Source organism: Eumetopias jubatus, unplaced genomic scaffold (genome assembly GCF_037043125.1).
Source record: "Eumetopias jubatus isolate StellerSeaLion01/CBP00866 unplaced genomic scaffold, mEumJub1_p1.0 scaffold_9, whole genome shotgun sequence".
NCBI lineage: Eukaryota > Metazoa > Chordata > Mammalia > Carnivora > Otariidae > Eumetopias > Eumetopias jubatus.
Window position 1 is genome coordinate 95,506,601 of NW_028274815.1, and position 16,682 is coordinate 95,523,282.

Here is a 16,682-nt window from a genome sequence, read left to right on the forward strand (position 1 = left end):
TGGACATCTTTTGGGAGGTAATACTTCAGTGTACCTCAAAAGGCACCTGTAGCTAGCTGAAGGAGTGCTGTGTATCCATCCAAATGCTTACTAGGAAGATCAAACTCAACTCATCCAAATCCGAAATCACAGCATCTCCATCATATAATTCATTCACTTTTATTATTCCCATTTCACAAAATGGTTCCACCATCCACCTAATTTCTGCAGCCATCCTTGAATTTTCCCTTTTCCATAACCCTCCTTTTCTCCATATGCAATAAAATATCAAATTCCATTAATTCTCCAAAATATCTCAGGTTCATCCATAATCACTGTTTTGATTCAGTCCCTCCTCTTCTCTTTCGGGGACACTCTAGTGGCTGTTGGAAAGTCTTGCTGTGAACTAGAAGTTCACCATGGCTCCCTTTCTAATTAAAGATTCCCAGTGGAGTGGCACCTGGGTGGCTGGGTCGTTAAGCATCTGCCTTCGCTCAGGTCATGATCCCAGGGTCCTGGGATCAAGCCCCACATCAGGCTCCCTGCTCCACGGGAAGCCTGCTTCTCTTTCTCCCATTCCCCCTGCTTGTGTTCCCTCTCTCTGTGTGTCTCTCTCTGTCAAATAAATAAATAAAATCTTAAAAAAAAAAAAGATTCCCAATGGAACACCATCCCGTATGTTGTGAATAGATTAAACTCTTTTGCAAGGCATGAAAGCCTTCATTGCCTCACCTCAATCTCCTGTCCTGCTTCATCTCTTATCAATCCCTCACTTCATGCTCTGGCAACCCTGAATTTGTACATTCCCTTCATAAGCGATGGTTTCTAATACCTCCTTATTTTACACATTTTGTTCCCTCTGCTAGGAAAATCTTTCTGCTTATTCACCTAGAAAGCCCCAATTAGTTTTTGAAGTTTTGACTCAAAACCTTTTTTTCCTGTGAATTCTAAGCTGATGCTGTCAAGATGACTTAGATATAATTCTGCTGTGGTCCCACCACAATTTTCTAGCCTTCAAAACACTTCTCTTATTGTAAATTAATTTGTCCTGCTTATTTATCCTGCCATTAGACAGTACTAGACTCATCAGTACTAGACTCCTAAAATCTAGTATATGGGAAGTACTCAGTATTTACTAAATGGCTGAATGAACAGCAAGAGGCTGATGATAAAGTCCACAATAATACAAAGGAAAACACTAGGCAGGCTGCATGAAAGGAGGATAAAGGGCTTTTTTCTTATTTTTCAAGGAAACTCCTCCCAACTGGACTGCAGTGCAGACTCCAAACCATACACTATGATCAACTTGAGCTTTGTGCCCTGGTAATTCCCATATCACTCTCTTGAGATGAGACTACAGGTTTTAGCCTCCCTCAGGCTAAATTGGGGTTTGTGTCTCCAATAAGACAGGAGAAAGAAGACCATGAAAATGAAGAAGAGTTGAAATGATGATGCTGATTTTTCACCCTCCCTGGATGTAGGCCCTTTTCTATGTTGTATCCTATCCTGATTCTGGGCTCAGCAATGTGACCTGCTTTAGATAAATAACATATGTTAGTTCAAAGCCTAGACCTCAAGATGTATGTTTCTACTTGGTCTCCTGCACCTTTTGGTCACCATAACAACATGCCCAATCTAGCCTGCTAAAGGATGAGAGGCACATGGAGCAGAGCCAAGGCCAGCCTAAATCAGCCAACAGCAACCAACCCCAAGACATGTGAGAAGACCCAGCTAAGACCAGGAGAGCTGCCTAACTGACCCTAGCTGTATCAGCAAAACATGCTTATTGTGGTATGCCACTGTGGTTTTGTGGCTGTTGGCTGGAAGCAGTATTGTGGTAATGGATTACCAATGCAATCACAAAAGATAATAGAATCAACCAAGCCTGGTTCTTTAAAAATACTAATTAAATTGACACTGGGGAGATTAATAAAGGAAAAAGCACAAATAAATAATGGCAGTAATGAAACATAAAAACATAGGACACATCTATAAAGTAAGATGGTAGATATAAACCCATAAGAACATTAAGTATAAATGGACTAAATATTCTAATTAAAAGACAGCAGTTGTCACTCTAGATTAAAAACAACAACTAAACTCTACGCTGTTTATAAAAGACACACCTAAAATGTAAGGAAATAGGAAGAATGAAAATAAAAGAATGGAAAAAGATATGGTATGCAAATATGTATCAAAGAAAGTAGGTATGGCTGTATTAAAATCAGAAAAAGTAGACTTTAAGACCAAAAAAAGATCACTAAAGATGAAGAGTTTACTTCATAACTGATTTTTTTAAAAGTTCAAAGAAGATATAATGATCTAAAAATTATACACCTAATAACACAGATTCAAAATACATAATGAAAAATGATAGGCTATGAGTAGAAATCAGTACATCCACAATCAAAGCAGGAGATTTTAACATATTTCTCATTAATTGATCAAATAAGCGATGAAGTCAATAAGGATGAAATATTGGACAACATTTTATCAAATGTGACTGATTTATATAGAACCCTGCACCTGACAACTATAGAATATACACTATTTTGATAGACTCAAGGAATGTTTTCAAAACTTGACCATATGTTCAACAAAGTTTAAAGGATTAAAATCACACAAGGTAGGTTCTCTGGCTTCAATGCAATTAAGTTAATACACAGTAATAAAAAAAAATTAAAAAATAACCCCCCCCAAGAAAACAAAAGACTAATAAAATTGACAAACGACTAGCAAGACTGTTTGAGACAGGAGAATACACATAATCAAGGTCAGGAATTTTGAAAAAGGCAGTGTCACTATAGAGCTTCTGAACAGTAAAAGTGTAATGGGAAAAAAATGAAGAATGGCTTCAGTTTTATCCTAATGCATTTGAAAACATAAAGGAAATGTACAAGTTCTGATAAAAAAAAATTACAAACTATCAGACAAAGACTAGTTCTACAACAATTTAAAAAAATTGAAACTGCAATCAAAAACCTTCCCCCTAAAAGCCCACCAGGTTTAGACAGCTTCCCTGGCAAATTCTACAAAACATTTAAAGAATAAACATCTCTAGCCTTGCACAAACTTCCAAAAAGAGAAGGAAGAATACTCCTCAAATTGTTTTATGAGGCCAACAGAACCTCATTTCCAAAGTCTGGCAAAGACATTTCAAGAACTGAAAATTACAGACCACTCTTACTCATGGAACACACCTGTAAAAATCCTCAACAAAACATTAGCAAAGAATCCAGCACTGCATAAAAAGAATAATAAGTCTATTATTAACAAAACTGTTAACATACAAAAATTAATCAATGTAATTTACCTCATTAACAGAATAATGAAGAATCATATGATCAACTCAGCAAATACAGAAAAAAAGTATTTTATAGAATTCAATTCAATTAAAATAACAACAACAATTCTTGATAAATTTCTTAGCAAATCGTAAATACAGAAACTTTCTTAATCTGATAATGGGTATTCACAAAGCTATCCTTAATGGTAATATATTCAGAGCTTTCCATTTCATATTAAGAACAACAAGAGGATGCCTGCTAACACCACTTCTATTCAAAGTGTTAATCAGTGCATGAAAAAGAAATAAAAATAATAAGGATTGGAAAATAAGAAATAAAAACTTACATTATACAGAGAAAATCCAAAAGAATCTGCAGATAAATCATAGAATTAATAAATCAGTGTAGAAAGTTTGTTGTATATAAGGTCAATATCCAAAACAAATTGCATTTCTATATAACAGCAATAAACAATTTGAAGAGGGTGTTATGCTGAGTGAAATAAGTCAATCAGAGAAAGACATGCATCATATGACCTCACTGATATGAGGACTTCGTAATCTCAGGAAAGAAACTGAGGGTTGCTGGAGTGTTGGGGGATGGGAGGGATGGGGTGGCTAGGTGATAGACATTGGGGAGAGTATGTGCTATGGTGAGTGCTGTGAATTGTGCAAGACTGTTGAATCACAGATCTGTACTTCTGAAACAAATAATGCAACATATGTTAAGGAAAAAAAAGAAGAAGAAGATAGGAGGGGAAGAATGAAGGGGAGTAAGTCGGAGGGGAAGACGAACCATGAGAGACGATGGACTCTGAAAAACAAACTGAGGGTTCTAGAGGGGAGGGGGGTGGGGCGATGGGTTAGCCTGGTGATGGGTATTAAAGAGGGCACATTCTGCATGGAGCACTGGGTATTATGCACAAACAATGAATCATGGAACACTACATCAAAAACTAATGATGTAATGTATGGTGATTAACATAACAATAAAAAAGATGAAAAAAACACAATTTGAAAACAAAAATTTTTAAAGATAAATTTTCCAAAAGTGTGAAAATATAAAATACCTAGGAAAGAATCTAACAACAGATGTGAAAAGTGTATATTGCAAAAAGTATAAAACATTGTGAAAAGAAAGTAAAGAAGACAGAAGTAAATTGAGGAATATACCATGTTCATAGATTAGGTATCTTACTACATTGTAAAGATGTCAATACCCCCACACACACTGATCTATAGGTTCAAAGCACTCCCATTCAAGATCTCAAATTATTATTTTTGAGGTGCCTGGGTGGCTCAGCCGGTTAAGCATCTGCCTTTGGCTCAGATCATGATCCCAGGGTCCTGGGATGGAGCCCTGCGTTGCATCAGGCTCCCTGTTCAGTGGGGAGCCTGGTTCACACTCTGCCTGCCACTCCCCCTGCTTGTGTTCTCTCTTGCTCTCTGTCAAATAAATTTTTTAAAAAATCTTTAAAATTATTATTTTTGAGCTGACTTGCAAGGTCATGTGGGAAATCAGATAAACTGAGTTTTTAAATTCTTTTAAAGATTTTATTTTTTTGACTAATCCCTACACCCAACATGGGTATCAAACTCAACCCCAAGATCAAGAGGAGCACTCTCCACAGACTGAGCCAGCCAGGTGCTCCACAGATAAACTGGTTTTAAAATGTCTTAAGGTAAATTTGTTTGTTTATTACAATTATGTTACCTCCTGTAGTTACTTCTGAATTATTTATGGCTACATTGATTAAATAGGTAATTAAGTATTTTTTAAAGATTTCATTTATTTATTTATTTGAGAGCAAGTGAGCAAGAGAGGGCACAAACAGGGGGTGGGAGAGGGAGAAACAGGCTCCCCACCAAGCAGGGAGCCCGACTCGGGGCTTGATCCCAGGACCGTGGGATCATGACCTGAGCTCAAGGCTGACACTTAACAAACTGAGCCAAGGCACCCCAGTAATTAAGTATTTTTTCACAGCAACCTGTGATCGTATAAAATCAGGTGTTCAAACCTTTTAAGATATTTGACAACTTTTGGTATTTTGCCTTCTCAAAATCGAATCCTAAGTAACATCTTGATCTTTAACTGACTTCCCAGAGGGCCCCTGGAAAAATCTCAAGGGATTTCTTCTTCTCCTTGTAAAATGAGAGATACCAAAAATTAATTAGATACATTGAATAGCATAAAAAACACTGGCAATTAAGAAGAGATATTTAACTTCCCCTAGGTTATATTTGTGTGGGTAAATACTTCTGGGATTATATGAGGCTCCTAGAAATTTGTGAGCTTCCTCACTGTCCATATGTCCTGGTACTGCTTTGCCTCATATTAGACACAACAATAATATAATGCTATCAACATTCTAGTTATTATTTCAAATGCAGCATGCCACAGAAACAACAAAAGTTCCTTGCCAGTTATGTTAATTTCATAATGAACTCTCATAAGATCTTTAGCCACAGACAGTTAAGTCTTTCGCCATCTGCAGATAGTTATTGGTTGTCTTGATGCTTCCTTGGAAACTCTTACAATCAGCTGCAAGCCAGGACGCTTGTCTTCAACAAGAGGAACTCTCTCAAAGACCCATGGAAAAGGGACTATGTCAGGCACTCTAGAGTATAGGCTTCTGGTAGCATTGACTAACAGTGAGAGCATATCACAGGACTGAGCAAGGAGTTCCAAATCTCAAGTGGGCAAGCTGATGGGTTCATGAAACCCAAGATCAGATCAAGGAGAACAAAAATTAATTACATAGTACAAAATGAACTGATGAAGGATATTACATCATTTCTTTAAAATATTGCTCCTGGCTTTAAGGAACCACTTTGTTTTTGCTCTTAAGGTATTTTTAACTTTCAACAATTTAGTAGATTATACTTTTGAAAACACTTTTTTTTTCTCCCTGCCTCATCCCTCCAGAATTTGGAAACTCTTATTGAGTATTCTAATTTTCATGGCAATATAGTTATTTTCACAGGTTGAATAAGAATCTGTTCTTTTGTAAACAGGACATAACTGGAAACACTGGTTATATGATCAAGGCTTTGATTGGAACGTCATATTTAAGAATGACACGTGTAGAATCAAATACAACTAGATAGTTTTATGGAAATAAGGTTGACTTTATGGATCTAGTGCTTATAGAGCCCTCTTGGGTATCTGCCACTGCCTTACAGGTTTCCTAGTATTACAGGTGAATAAGGAAGGATCTTTTAGGGGACTTTGAGAAGAAAGGAACTCACCCAAATCTATAGGTACTACAGTGAAATCTAGTGGTGAGTTCTTGGCTTGGCATTCTAGCCTCAAGAAACATTTAAAGATCTAATTTAAACTTTCTTATAAAATTCCAGCAAAGCAGGCTCTCTGCTCCTCCCAATAGACAGCTGCATTTTCTTCTGCAATGCCAGCAGCACTCCTAAGACACAATGGTGATGGTCAGAGAAAACAGAGTTCTCAGGCACACTGAGTGCCTAGTCACCAGTGCTCCTATTTTTTAAAAAATCTATTTGAGAGAGAAAGAGAGAAAGAGCATGAGCGGGAGGGACGAGGGGAGAGGGAGAGAGAATCTGAAGCAGACTCTGCACTGAGTGAGGAGCCTGATACAGGGCTCAATCTCAGGATCCTGAGATCACAACCTGAGCCGGAACCAATAGTTGGCCACTTAACCGATTGCGCCACCCAGGCACCCCACCAGAGCTCCTTTTAACTCTGGCAAAGTGGATACTGTCACCATCGATGGCCCCTTCACTGACCTCAACTACACAGTCTACATGTTCCAGTATGATTCCATCCATGGCAAGTTCAATGGCGCAATCCCATTAGCATTAAAACCCCAATAGAACCTTCTATATTTTCCCATTGAAACCCTAACGCTCCCCCCATTGTTAAATTGATATATGCATCTTTACCTCTGGCTATTCCGGTGAGTTGCTCACCACTATAGAGCATTTCTGCATGCACAATAAACTTTTTTCCTGTTAACCTGTCTATTGTCTGTAAATTTGCAGGTCCCTGACCACTCAAACTCGAGTTGGTAGAAGAAAAGTTTTTCTTCTCAATAAACGCTTTTTATATCAAACAAGAATAAACAAAAATAAATTAATCAAGCAACTAGAATAGGAACACCAAAACACATCCAAAGAAATTAAGAGAAAGGAGGTCATAGGAATAAAAGCCAGTATTAATAAATTCAAAAAGACAGCCATAGACTCGGTAGATAAATCTAAGAGCTAGCTCTTTGAAAAGATCAATCAAACAAAAGAATCTTTTTTTTTTCTTTTTAGTAGAGGGTAAAAAACCAAAGAGGAAAAGGAGGAGCTATAACCAGCTATACTAGAGAAGAAATTGTAGGTCAAGCTCCAGAGTGGACATGTGGAGATCTCAGTCCCCCTAGTTAGAGGAGACAGACAGTAGTGCCTGCCACGGTGAAGCCTATTTTGGCTACAAGCTGAGTCAGGAACCATTTCCCTGCAATGGACCTCACAGCAGCCAGTACTGGAGGCTAGGGACAGATCCTGCACAGAAGGACTGACTCACTTGGGACACTGAGAACGTTATCTACCTAAGGAGACATTTGCGGCAGCAGCAGGTGCCCGTGCTGGGATGCTGGGGGTAGTGAAGCTGAAATTCCATGAGACGGTTAATATAGCATCAGCAAAGCTGCTGACGCCAAATGAGAATCAGGGCAGAATCAATACAGAGATCCGGAATGGAGAAATTATTATAGATCTCCACACTGGCTGGAATAAGCTAAAACAATTTTAATTCTTTGCCTACAAGAGTCACTTCAATCAAATGATCAAAGTGACCACACACTTAATGGGACAGACTGAAAATGTGTAATACCAGATAGGGTGCAATGAGAACCCAGTCCCTTCTATGCTAGTCCTCCCAGGTGTGCACAACTTGAATCTCCTCGGGAGGAAACAGCAGACAAACACAGATTCAAGTACAATCTACAGAAGCAGGGGCCTATCATCTTCAAAAGTGTTTGGGCATCACATTCAAGGAAACTCAGAGGAACTGTTCCAAAATGAAAGATAACAGAGCAACTCAATGCAGTTTGTCATTGTGAACCGGATCTTTCTGCTATGAAGGATGACATTATTGGGACAAATAGGGGAACTTGAATAAGGTCTGTGGACTGCGGATTAATTGGGAGTAACATATTCCAGTTAATTCTTTGATCTTGATGGATGTTTGGGGCTGTAAAGGAGACTGTCCTCTGTAGGAAACACATACTAAAGTATTCACAAGTGACTCAGTAGGACATCAGCATCTTATTTTCAGATGGTTCAGGAAGAAAAAAAGTACATGCAACTTTTAGGTAAATTTAAGATTGTTTTCACATTTTAAAAAAATTGAGGGAGGAAATAAAAGCATTGTCCTCGAGTTACTTCTGTGACTCAGTTAATTTTATCATTTTAATTCATTCCCTCCCAGGGCACTTCATAGTATATGTTTCTTAGGCAGTTTTCCTCAGACTTCAATTCGTTTTGCATTGATTTTTTTCACATGAGATCATATCATAACCGTTTCCCTTCACTCTTTGTAACCTTTTAAAAGGCTGCTGCACAGCTGTCCTGTGGCTACCCACAAGTTTAGCCATCCCTCTCTTGTGGGAGATTTGGGGTTTTACAAACTTGTTTATTCCTTTGGATATTTGCTTATTTGTTTATTTTTAGTATTATGATTAAGCTTAGTGAATAATTTTGAGTGTGTATCTCTTTACAGATTTAGGATTATTTCCTCAGACTTGCTACAGTTGAAGTTAAAGAATAGAAATCATTTCTACACTGTATTCCAGAGTATCCTATCAGCCAACCCTCCTATCTGTCAGAAATTCAGAGTGCTAGTTACCAAGCTCCTTGCCCAGGATGAAATATCTTAATTATAATACATACTTATAACTTAGTATGCAAAAAGGGGGAGAAAAAGATCTCGGATTTTTATGTGCATTTCAGTTTTAGGGATGCTGAATATTTTCTCACACCTATGATAAATAATATTTTTTTGCATAGTTAGCTTTGTGATTTGCTTGTTTCTCTTTTCTCTAAACTATTTCAAGATTGAAATGAGCACTCAATAAAAAAAGGAAGCCATTTTCCACATGGAGTTAGGCATATTATATAAATAGAAACCAAAAATCAAGTAAATATAAATATGAGTTATTTATAACTTAATAATTATAATAATTATATGTAATATAGAATATTGTATACATATATATGCATACATATATACACACATATACATACATGTAAAATTTTGTAGGCCCAAGATGGGGTTGCTTCTGCCTGGGGTGCCCCATCAGCAAACTGAAACTTACATAACCTTCTTGTCCCTACAAATGTTCCACTTGACCAGAAGGCAGTATATCCAGTCAGTTAATCTTCAAAAGCCAAATCAACCCTGGGTCTTCTCATCCCAAACCAGGCTAACTGTGAGGCCCCAGCCCATCAGATACATTTTATTTTTCTTTTCCTTGTTCTTTATTCTTTATCCCATAAAAGCTACGGCCCCATTTTACAGTTCTCCAAAAGGAGAGAATCCACTTCATGAAGTGTTAAGTAAACTTTGTTTTCTTTAATCATTTTTAATAGTATGCATGTATGTGTACATATATATGTCTGTATATACATACATAGGTATACGTGTGTATATATGTATGTACATACACACTGGAGATATATACGTACATACATACACACACACACACACAACTGTATTCTAATAATTTTTAAATCTTCTTATATGAAATGATCCTTTCCTAGGAAAATCTAATCTCCTAAAGTTGATTCAAAAGAAATAGAAGATCTGCATAAATTAATAACTTTGGGGCGCCTGGGTGGCTCAGTTTTTTAAGCGACTGCCTTCGGCTCAGGTCATGATCCTGGAGTCCCGGGATCGAGTCCCACATCGGGCTCCCTGCTCAGTGGGGAGTCTGCTTCTCCCTCTGACCCTCTTCCCTCTCGTGCTCTCTCTCTCTCATTCTCTCTCTCTCAAATAAATAAATAAAATCTTTAAAAAAAAATTAATAACTTTGAGGGGGGAAATGGAACATTGTCAAAGATAAACCTGAAGTCAGAGCCAGCTTCCAAGGTGACTGTCCCAGGTCTTCGACTAAGCCAGCTATACACATTCCTTGAAGACTAAAAACACCAAGAGCCAGAGCAATATGCAATGGAGAAAGGGCTTACAACCCAGTAGCAAAATAACTGGCTTCATTTTCCTTTGTTTGTTGTCATTTGCAAAGACTGTGATTTTTAGTAATTGCTTCCTTAGTTGCTTTGCTCAGATTAAATTTGGTCCATGATACTTTAAGAATTGTCAAAAACCCTGTGTAAACACACACAGAACTCACAGTGACCCCAGTGCAATGGGTGCAGCCCACCAGCAGCCAATTTAATCAAGGGGGAATTCAGAGTATTCACCACAAGCAATTGATTTTCAAGAGAAAAGTCAGCAGGATCAAACAGCCTGTTGGGATGAAAATCCCCTGAATCACCCCTATCACCGTGTTTTCTAGCAACTAACTCCTGACTCCATATAGAGTAATAGCCAAATTACTATAATTATCCTGCAACACAAGTGGCATATCAACATTATTTTAAACGTGGATTTTTTGCATAATCTTTCATTATTATCATTCATCCTCCCATTTGGAAATGGCAAACAACAACAAACTGTGATCTACCCCCAAAAGAAGAAAGGTCACCAAGAGAACAAATAAAAGGGCTATTTACATGTGAATATACTAAGAGAGATGTGTTTTACAGTCAAATACACTCTTGAAATTCATTAAATGCCTTCTCCCCTGCATCATAAATATGGGCAAAACAGACATCACCTACTGAGAAAATAATCCCAGCACATAATGATCATAACGAACATAAATAAAGCCACTTTTCTTTCAATGACCTCAAGGCCCTATATAAAAATGTGTTTGTATTTCTACCATCGTGAAATGATTGGCAGCAAGCACACCAGTCATAACACAAATCCTTCCTAGTGCTGAACAGGAGAATATGAATATGGTCCCCAGTCATCTTGCTCTGGGCAAAATAACATTCTTAACTGGGCGCCATCATTTGTCGCTGCTGCTTTTAAAAGCATTCGAAAGGACGCAGAAAGCAGTACTTGAATTAAGATGGAAAAATCAGCAACAGATTTTGTTAAATACAGCTGACCCTTAAACAGGGGTGTGAACTGTGTGGGTCCAGGTACACACAGATTTTTTTTTATATGTATACAAATATGGTACAGTGCTGTAAATGTATTTTCTCTTCCTTATAATTTTAATAACACTTTCTTTTCTCTAGCTTACTTTATTGTAAGAATATAGTAGATAATACATACAACATAAAAAATATGTGTTAATTGACTGTTTAGATTATCTGGAAGACTTCTGGTCAACAGTAGGCTATTAGTAGCTAAGTTTCTGGAGAGTCAAAAGTTTTCCTGTGGGTGGGGGGTAGGCGTGGGGGGGGGCACACAGACCCTTGTTGTTCAAGGGTCAATTGATATGAAAAGGCTCACCAAGACTTTTGAGGCAGTGTCCCTGACAACAAGACTGGGTTTCAAGTCTGCCTCATCTTCCTGGTATGTTACCAGTCCAAAGACTCCACCTTGAGAACCCCTGTAAGAGTTCAAGCTGTCAGCCTTGGAGATAATCACATGAGTTGGGCATAGGTCTGGTATTATATACTTGTTTTATCAACATCTCTAGCAAAGCATCAGAACTCACATGGTTAATTCTAGAAAAGAAAAGTTGGCAAGAGTGGCTAAAGCTTTGAAAGAATGCAATTTTGTTACCTTCATATACCAAAAACAAATTTAGTGGCTACAAAAAGACAATAATATTCAGATTGTGATAAATACAAATTGGTGTCTCAGGCTTTGTATGAGCATCAAGTAGAGCAGACTTTGTTGCCACTATCTGCATAATTGCTGTGGCCTTGTAGTCTTGCCCACAAGGCTCCAGGGAACTGTTAACACAGGACTCTAAGTGTTATGGCTGAATTGTGTCTGCAAAAATTCATATATTAAAGTCTTCACCCCCAGCACCTCAGAACGTGACTATATTTGGAGATAGTATCTTTAAAGAGACAATTCAAATAAAATGAGGTCATATGGGTGGGCCCTAATCCAATATTACTGGAGTCCTTATAAGAAGATTAGGACACAAACAGGGAAAAAGAGAAGACCATGTGAGAGACACAGGAGGAAGACACAGCATGGACAAGCCAAGGAGAGAGGCCTCAGGAGAAACAAACCTCACCTACACCTTGATCTTGGACTTCCAGCCTCCAGAACTGTGAGGAAAATTAATTTCTATTGTTTAAGCTCCCCAATCTGTGGTACTTTGTTTAGGGCAGCCCCAGCAAACTAATACGGAGTCCTAGTGGGTCACTAAATAACTACAGAATGTACTGGGTGTTAAAATAGTGTTCTGAGATATATAATGCAAATATTTTGGCAGAAAGACTGCTATGCTCTAAACACAAGTGTTTCATCCATATTTGGAATCCATGTTAAAAGAAAAATAAAGTGAAACAGAAGGCAACCCAGGCATATAAAATGGAACCTTAGGAAGAGAAGCTAAAAGGCTATTTGATACACAAATAAGATTTGACTTGGCCATTGTTTCTTAGCTCCCGCACTGGAAACTGGTTTCAGATGTTTCTTCCTCCTACAGAGAAAATCTGAGGTAAGAAGCAAATGTAAGTCCAAAGAAAAGAAATTTAAATAAAACATAAAGAAACATTTCCTGACAAAAGTAATTTTTAAATTTAATTTAAATTTTAAAATTTAAAAGACAACATTGCTATGTTTTATATGGATACATTATGAAAATCATATTTTGAAGGGCCTTTTAAATATCTAGTAAGCAACACTTTTCCTGAGTGGTTTGGTTACAAGGGGCTACACTGATTATTCTTTTGAAAGCCCACAAATCTGTTACATAGAACTAAGTTTCTCCCTGCCAAGGGCACATCAGCTCCACAGAGATTCTGCACAGTGGGCCCTGGATGCATAATGAGATTCACAGATCTGAGCCTGAGACTCCTGCTCCCCAGGTCACACCAGCCTATATGACAAACAAAAATTGCTTTATGCTTTTTTTTCCTAGTTTTAATCAGTAAATGTGGCAATGCCAATACAGCTGCGGAAACGCAGGCTGTGCCCTATTTTGCCTTATGCATCACCAAGAAGTTTGCCAGCTCAGTTCTGATTCCAAAGTCTTTACTGTGATGATGCAGTGAATAAAAGACACAGCATGATTTTCAAATGCTGGGCAGGGCCAGTAGTGGGGCCAACTGGAAAAAAAAAAAAAAAACTATTTTGAGCCATTTTATTGTTACCGGAAGAAAATACACATAAACTATCAGGCATATGCAATATCCTAATGTACGTTCACCAAGTTTTCAGAGTCTTAGTATCTTAGGGGATCTTAGATCTCATTTAGTACAATCCCTCACACAACAAGAAAATCTTTTCCTAAGCATCTATGACTGTTTCTTAATGAATCCTTCCAAAATTGGGAGAAACTGCTACTTCTAAACTAGGCTTTTCACTATATAAAAAAATAAATAAATAAACTTTTACTAGCGTTTCTTTATATTGGGACAAAATCTGCCTCTTTAGACTTTGTTCCAACTGGTCCCAGTTTAGTCCCAAGGTTTAGTAGATAGAAATCAAAATCTACAAGTGTGTGCAAAAGGTTATATATGCAATATGAGTGGCTGAAAAATGGAAACATATACAAGTTACTCAAGTAAAATACAAATTGAATGTGCATGGTTAAATTTTTTAGATCCAATGAAAACTTGTGATATGGCTGAAGTAACAAATAGCTAGTAGGCTGATTATAATGTGGGTAAGTAGCTAAAGAGGGAGGGCCACTATATTAGCTTAAGAATGTTGAGCCTTGACATTAATCTGCTCAGAAGGGTGAGGTTGGTGTGGTATTGCAAGTTTCACAGCTGGTGGGGAAAGCATAGACCTTGAGCCAAGGGTTTGAGAACAATGGTTTATTTGGGAGGTGATTTCTGGAAGCATCAGTAGGGTGGTGAGGAAGAGAGAAAGGGAAGAAAAGGCAGCTAGTAAGCAATGTGTCATTATACAGATTACCACTGTGGACAGCTGGAACCAATCCCATAGAGGAACTCTGGGAAACAGTACAAAACTAATTTCGTAGAGTTATCCCACCCGAGAAGTGAGGGAGCTGGGGTATTTATACCTGGACTCCTGACAGTTGTGTAAAAATAAATGTTTTCAAGGCTGATGGGAAAAGACTAGGCAGGCAGTGTTCTGGTGTGCGTTCCCTCAGAAGCAGACCTTGAGTCAAGGACTCCAGTACAACCGTTTATTTGGGAGTTGATCGAGACAGAGGCATAGGGGGACAGGGACATGAGACAGGGAAGCAGAAGCTACTCCTGGAGTGTTAACTTCCTGGCAATTCCAGCCTGCCTCTTGCATGGGCCAGAGTGGCCTTCCACAGTTCTGGCAAACCCCACAGACCCAAAGGTGAAGATTCCAGCACATGGAAGCTGTCCAGAGCACATGCACACACACACAAGCCTGAAGGAAATGGGTGGGCCACTGAGAATTCCTTAAAGTGGTAACTCATTACATAACTTATTGAAGTGAAGAAAGCCAATCATGTATCCAGTGTAGTAGACACACCACTGGAGTTTACAAAGCCACCCAAGATAAAAAGTCCCCTTGCCAAGCAGAGAGGGCTGGGGCTGGGCTCCAGGTCCGCCCAACGCTGATGAGCTTGAAAACCTTGCATGAGCTTGGACGGGTATAAAAGGAAACAATGTCACCAGTCCTAGTCTCCTATATCAAGTTATGAGGATAAAATGAAATAATATATATGACAATCCTTTGAAAAGTAAAAAATACTAAGCAAAATTCAAGGTATAAAGCACAATGATGTGTGCTCATTTGAAACAAGAATTTTAGTTCATATTTTAGAGAAATTATATTTCTTTTAACTTGAGACTTTCATCAGAAAAACAATGAACGGAAGATCATAGCACATTTAGAATTTTCTCTGGAGTCTCATTCTTTGTTGTTGTTGAAGGAAGATGGCAGCAAAATGTGTTGATGACTCTTTTCTTAGATATAATAAGCTGATGATGATTTGTGAATCCATCCCTGAGTTATTTGGAAGCCTATAATAGTGCTCCCTGATGACAATTTCATAATCATCTTTGTATCAGTGAACATAAAGCTGGATTTTCAAAAATAAACAAGGCACAGAGGATAACAAGAGAAGTTTTCCTATTTCCTTCACTTCCCATTTTGTCCTAGATAAGGAATTTTAAGTAAAAATATTAAAGGTGGTAGAGAGAAGTAAGACTTCCTTCAGCTCCCATATCTGGGCTTTAAAGTGTGTGTTTTAAAGTCCAGGGTTCAGCCTAAATTTTGAATTTTGTTTTACCCATATAGTTTCTAAGATAGGAATTTTCCATTCATTCTACGTATGGAACATCATAGTTGTCTCAGGGCTACTCACAAACGCACTGGAAAGGATTTTATCTTTTCAACTTGTTTTTTATGACAATAGTCACAGGCGGAAATACAAACAAATTTTTTGAGGACTTACTCTGTGCTTGGCACCGAGCTGAGCACATATGTAGATTCTAACATTTAGTCTTCCCAACAACTTTTTGGGTTAGATACTATTTTTATCTCCATTTTACGCATGAAAAAAATCAAGCCATAAAACTTATTTAATGCTGCCTTTGAGAAGAATTTATGCACTTGAAAGTGACAAAGATAACTTATGGTTCAGGATTGTGTCATGCTGAAAAGTTCTTTAGAACACTCCAGTATCTCTTTGCTGAGAAGCATGGGCAAGCCAGCTTTCACTATTAAAAAATAATGACATCAAACCTTTCTTTTAGGAAGAGTGTGGTCGTCAGTACAAAAAGGAAACACCTCTCCATCTGTGGCTCTGTAAGTTCTCTGTAATGAGTATGAACATTCAGATAAGCTCTGTACATCCATGCATGTGGTTCTCAGTGAGGGGATAAGATCAGCCAGATAGACACCTGCCATTGCTTACATTGACAAGTCCTTTGCCACTGCCCAGTGTATTCTTCTTCCTATTTTTGAACACCCTTGATATCATCCTTCACACATGAGAAAGCAGAGCAATTCAAAATGCCCTGATTTTAACCTTAGAAGGCTCAAGTAGGTGAAAGGCCAATCACAAAGAAGTAACTATCACTAACAATGATGGTCAACATTTAATGAGCACCAAGTCTGCTCAAGACACAGAGTAAAGTGGTGCCTGGGTGGCTCAGTTGGTTAAGCGTCTGCCTTCGGCTCAGGTCATGATCCCATGGTCCTAGAATCAAGCCCTGCATCCATTGGGCTTTGGGCTCAGTAGAGAGC

At 38.1% G+C, this 16,682-nt stretch overlaps 1 protein-coding gene across 1 annotated transcript in view; it reads right to left on the reverse strand.

Moving 5' to 3' along the window:
- Nucleotides 1-16,682, reverse strand: part of CFAP61 (cilia and flagella associated protein 61) — a 294,422-nt gene that overhangs the window by 232,143 nt on the left and 45,597 nt on the right. The gene's annotated exons all lie outside the window — the stretch shown is intronic.